This window comes from Podarcis raffonei, chromosome 7 (genome assembly GCF_027172205.1).
Source record: "Podarcis raffonei isolate rPodRaf1 chromosome 7, rPodRaf1.pri, whole genome shotgun sequence".
Lineage (NCBI taxonomy): Eukaryota > Metazoa > Chordata > Lepidosauria > Squamata > Lacertidae > Podarcis > Podarcis raffonei.
In genome coordinates this window covers 68,428,233-68,434,280 of record NC_070608.1, presented here as the reverse complement: position 1 = coordinate 68,434,280, position 6,048 = coordinate 68,428,233, and the positions used below count along the sequence as shown (strand labels likewise).

Here is a 6,048-nt window from a genome sequence, read left to right as displayed (position 1 = left end):
AGGAAACTAGACCAGCTTAAGCACTCCAGCAGCTCTCATGTGTGCACATGCATTGCTTTGCTCCCATGACTCCTTCTACACTGACCGGTAAGCACGAGAGCCATGAGGGAGTAGGAGGAGAGCAACAACAAGATATTGGAGGAAAGGGCTTTGTCTGCTGCACATGACTTGCCCAGCAGTCCCTAGGCTACCCTGCTGTACTCTGATACATCCCATTGCCATTAGGAAGCCATGAGTTCTGGTCCTTCTCTGGTCCTTCTCTGGTCTTTCTCTGGTTGTTCTTAAATACTAGCCTAGTGTTTAAGATTAGGAGTGATGTTCACAGGGATAGCTGGTGCCCATTGGAACTTGTAGGGTGGGAGAATAATGACAGGTAGAGACAACAAAGTCTAGTTTTGTTCCCATCCTTTCTCTCTGCTCAATTCTACAAGGAACACACTGACACTAAAAAGGAGGAAGGTGACAGGCTGTGCCACCCCCTGGATTTGTGATAAGTAAGAAGGTAAGGAGGTGGGGAGGAGGGAGGAGACAGACAAGAGATTGGTGGGGCAGCGGCCCATTTGCCCTACTGAAAGTTGTTTGCTTCCCCACCTGCACCAAGAAAAACCTCCCATCAATCAATCAATCAATCAATCAATATTTTTTTATATCCCGCCCTCCTCAGCGAAAGCCGGGCTTGTGTTATGTTCAGTTGTATCTGCCTTGTGTTATGTTCAGTTACCACTATGCTCAGAAGTGCGTCCTTCTGACCTGCAAAAATGGTTTCCCCCAGATACTTTTAGGGAAAATATTGTTGCTTCCCCCTCTAGTATATTCCCTCCTCTTCTCCAACTTTAATATGTTACACTATATATATCTCCCATTCTTGGGCAAAACATTATGTGTTCTTTTTATACATAATCATATTCTATTATATGGTGCAACAGATCATATGCAAATTTCACGGTGGCATTTTATGCGATGGGCCCTGACCTATCTTTTAAATTATCTATATTCATATTGCTAAGGTCTTAAAGAGGAGACCTTTCAGTTGGTTGGAAGCTGGCCCTAAATGTATTACTGTGCCAGCGAAAAATAGTCATCACCCTATACAAATAGACGCTTCAGGGAGGGGGAGGCAGGCCATTTGCTAGGATATATTGCTTAAAAATATATGGCAGCATGATTTAAGGGAGCAATCCTCTGCACAAGAAGCTGGTATAAAGCAAGTCAAATTAAATTAATCTAATGAAAAGTTACACCAACTCCAAACCCTGCTCAACAGCTGTGCTGAACATGCTTAGGATCCAGCCTAAGGCACCCTTCGGTGTTCTTCCCCCCCGGCTTCATGCCCCTTTTTTGGAACTTATGCTGGCCTCCGTTCAGTCAGTTGCAACTCAGGTGGCTGAAATATCTTTGGCTGATCTGGGGTTGGAGACTTAAGTCCCATGGACTGCAAGAAGATCAAACCTATCCATTCTTAAGGAAATCAGCCCTGAGTGCTCACTGGAAGGGCAGATCGTGAAGCTGAGGCTCCAATACTTTGGCCACCTCATGAGAAGAGAAGACTCCCTGGAAAAGACCCTGATGTTGGGAAAGATGGAGGGCACAAGGAGAAGGGGACGACAGAGGATGAGATGGTTGGACAGTGTTCTCGAAGCTACCAGCATGAGTTTGACCAAACTGCGGGAGGCAGTGGAAGACAGGAGTGCCTGGCGTGCTCTGGTCCATGGGGTCACGAAGAGTCGGACACGACTAAACGACTAAACAACAACAACAACAAAGAGCCAAGAATCAGTTGGCTAAGCCTGAGATCCACTACATCCTAAGCTGTAGTTCCTGGCAGATCTTACCATAGGATTGTCCCCTTTATATTTCTCTATAAATAATGATTCCTCACTACCAATCAAACTCACTGAGATAACATGTTGTGGCAGAGGGTCTGGTGGTATGGGGAAGCTCAGGAAATTTTGAGAAAGATCGTGAATGTTATCTTTCCCCCCCCCTCCTCTAATTTCTTTATTTGGTTTTACATATTAAAATTCACAATCATTCCACAACCCATTTCAACAGTACAAGATTCCCACGATTCTCTGGACTTCCCACCTCCCTCTCCATGGGTCCCATTGTTAAACCCTTTTGGCCGCATCCTTTATAGTAGTCCAAATCTTCATTGTATCCATAGTTCTCGTTACATTACAAGTGTTATCGCAATCCCGCTAATGATTTCAACTCTTTCAGCGTTCTCCAAGGTAAATTATAAATTTCCCCCATTCCTTATTAAAGTTTTGGAATGTGAGCGGTTTATAAAAGGCAGAGGGTGAATCATTTAGAGGACTGCCTTAAGATTTATTTATTTTTCCTGGAAGATACAGAAACACAAACTGTGCACAAGAGGTTTTTCTTCTTCTTTTAACCCTGAGGACTTTGAAGAAGAGAAAAAACAAAGCTGCCAGGATCTGAGGCCCACAATTACCTTTGTGTCTTTTTTATCCTGAAACAAAAGACAGGCATTCTAGATTACAACTCCAGGAAAAAGAAACCAGGAAATAATAATAATGTTTATTACTAACATGTTACAAGCCAGCCCTGCAGTTAAAGTATGTTAAAGAAATACCTCATCAAAGACCAGACTTTCCTGGGGTAATAATTCGGAACTGTTATGAAGGAGAAGTTTCAAAGCTCAGAAGTGGCAGTATGTGTATGCCAAGCAGATGAACAAGCAACGCAGATCAAGTCCCTGGAGAAAAGAGCACAGCAGATTACAGTGGGCGCCACAGTGGAAGAAAGCAGACAATAGCTAGCTAAGGGGAAAGCAAAACAGAAGAAGCAGTAGACGGTGCCAGAAATGTGGCACATCGCATGAGAAGACAAGATGATATACTTCTGGGTAGCCTCCAACATTTCACAGATAGATAGAATGACACTCCTGCATAGGTGCTGGCACATGAATGCGCCCAGGTAGCCAATCATGAGACTGTGTGGATTGGGGACATAAGCAATGCACACAGGACCATAGCTCAATGGCACCTTAGCTCAATGGTACATGCTTTGCACTGTGTGTGGGGGGGGAGAGGTTCAATTCTCAGCATTGGGAAAGGGCCCTGTCTAAAACTCTGGAGAACCACTGCCATCAGGGTAGACAACACCAAACTATTTATATATATATATAAATTTTTATTAGTTTTTAAACATACCATTTTAAACAGTAATTAAACATATTTTTACATCTTATTCAATTTTTTTGACTTCCATCAGTCCGGTCTGAAAATTTTCCAATCTAATCTCTGAGTATACATTACTTATTATCCCTGTTACATTTAAAACTCATAACCAATATCTCTGTTCTTTATCTACTTTGTAGCACTTCATATATTCCTCCTTACAAAACTTCTTGTAGTCCTACTAGCGTAATTTGTTGGTTACAATTGCTCTTCAAATAGTTCATATACTTCTTCTAATCCAGTCTTCTGTAAATCTCTGGTCCCACAGGTTTCGAATCCTTCCCGTCATTTTGTCCAATTCTGCATAGTCCATTATTTTCAGACAACACCAAACTAAGCGGATAAAGGGTCTGACTCAGTACAGGGCAACTAGCTGTGAAAAGTATGGAATCCTGAATAGCCTCTACCAGTCAGCGTTAATAATAATAATAATAATAATAATAACAACAATAACAATAACAATAACAATAACAATAACAATAATAATAATTTATTACTTATACCCCACCATCTGGCCGGACCTCCCTAGCCACTCTGGGCGCCTCCCAATAGCATATTAAAAACATGATAAAACATCAAACATTAAAAACTTCCCTAAACAAAGCTGCCTTCAGATGTCTTCTAAAAGTCAGATAGTTGTTTATTTCCTTGACATTTGATGGTAGGGCGTTCCACAGGGTGGGCGCCACTACTGAGAAGGGCCTCTGCCTGGTTCCCTGTAACCTCACTTCTAGCAGTGAGGGAACCGCCAGAAGGCCCTCAGAACTGGACCTCAGTGTCTGGGCAGAACGATGTGGGTGAAGATGTTCCTTCAGGTATACTGGGCCGAGGCCACTTAGGGCTTTAAATGCAGCAGCAACACTTTGAATTGTGCTTGGAAACGTACTGGAGCCAATGGAGGTCTTTCAGGACTGGTGTTATATGGTCTCGGCAGCCACTCCCAGTCTCCAGTCTGGCTGCTGCATTCTGGATTAGTTGTAGTTTCCAGGTCACCTTCAAAGATAGCCCCACATAGAGCGCATTGCAGTAGTCAAAGTAGGAGATAACTAGAGCATGCACCACTCCAGGGAGACAGTCCCTGGGCAGGTAGGGTCACAGGCTGCATATCAGAAGGAGCTGGTAAACAGCCATCCTGGACACGGAATTAACCTGTGACTCCATGGACAGCTGTGAGTCCAAAATGACTCCCAGGCTGTGCTCCTGGTCCTCCAGGGGCACAGTTGTCCCATTCAGGACCAGGGAGTCCTCCACACCTGCCCACCTGTCAGCAAAGAGAAAGCCCATGAACGTGCTGCTGCTGTAGTCACTGCTGTAGGTGTCAGGGACTGGCTGTAGAAAGAGGAATGGTATGAGGCACCAGCCAAGGAACCCCCAAGTGAAACCCCAGAGGAGGAAAGCTCAGGGCCAGGGGACTGGTGGTGAGACACTGAGGGCAGGTCAGAGGGAGAAGAAGATTGGGAGGAGGTGCAGAATGCCAAAGGAGCAGCAGGGTTTAGTGAGCAGGAAGAGCCTGTGATAGGGAGCAGTTCAGACTCCAAGGCTGAAGCAGACGAGGAGGGGGCAGTCAAGAGACTGCTGAAGAATCCAGGGAGTCTCCCTGTCCTGCGGTGACAAGCTCCCCTCCCCCTTGGTCTCCAAGAATTCACAGAGTAATGAGAAAACCATAACAGAGGCCAGAGGTGTGCTTGGGAGACATCCAGGAGAGGAGGAGCCTTAGAAAGGAGTGGAAGGCAAGGGCCTTCAATTCTGGCAACTGCTCCATAGGGGCAAGAGTCCTACTGAGTAGTGTTGCTGAGACCACTAGGCCAAGTAGTATGTTTGCTAACTTCACTGACAATGGAGATCTGCTTCCCTTATTGCTGACTTGCGCCTGACTCTAGCCCTGACAGAAGGTTCTGCTGAAGGCACTGTGTGATAGGAAACGCTTGCAAGATTGAGGTCCCTAATTTCACAGAAACATACACCTGTGTAGCAGAGATTCCCGCTATTCTGCACTTAATGGTAGGTGGAGGTGATGTGTGGCAGCACATCATGTGGCAGCAGGTGTGGCAGGCACTGCTCCACTCCTGGTAGGTTTGGGAAATGTCTCCTGTCTGGAACCCTATGAAGCTGCCAAAAATCCAACTCAGCGTAAGGCAGTTTTCTGTGTGCCTAACTTGTCCCACTCTGCTGTAGGATTAGTGCCTGTGGTCCTGAACTTCGTACTCCTGCAAATCAACTCAGTCACATTTGTTGCTGTCCAGGGTCCTGACCTTAGGAGGTTGGCTCAGGCAATCTTGCTTTCCACCACCCCGTCTGGGCTGCTGTCGCCACATCTCAGCGATGGAGATGGCTATGGATCAGGACAGCAGGCGATTTCTGCAAGACAATAATCTATTGCTACAGCATGTGGAATGAAGAAAATAAACTGTCAAAAGCCTGTGAATTATTTACCTAATGGATTGAATAATTGAATTATTAAGGCAAGTACTGGTGTAGTGATTATTTAATGGAGAGATGATTTCAGGGTTGAAGCACTGATGCTCTCACGCTCAGGCACAAAGAGGAAATGGGAGAGGTGCAGGCAACCTCACGTGGCATGTGATCTAGTTAACACTGAGCCTCTCATACTGGCTCTGATGATACCACTTGAAAGTTCCTCTACGAATTTTCACAGCTTCCTCTTATCACAAGTGGGTGGTGGATGGAACAAGACAAATACTGGTTTTCAGCTTCAGAGGTGCTGCTTAAAGCCACTGGCCTCACCAAGCCCAATGGTCAATTCTTGAGTGGATCAATTGATTCACCTTATTGCCAAACTGCTTAAAAATGTTAAGCTCTCTCCTCCAAATCCAGTCCTGCAGCT

At 45.2% G+C, this 6,048-nt stretch overlaps 1 long non-coding RNA gene across 1 annotated transcript; it reads left to right on the top strand.

The window, feature by feature from the left end:
• Nucleotides 1-421: 421 nt before the first annotated feature.
• Nucleotides 422-5,664, top strand: LOC128416901 (uncharacterized). The gene is made up of 2 exons (XR_008331342.1): nucleotides 422-502; nucleotides 5,379-5,664. It is a non-coding gene; the product is annotated as an uncharacterized LOC128416901 (long non-coding RNA).
• The last annotated feature ends 384 nt before the right edge of the window (nucleotides 5,665-6,048 follow it).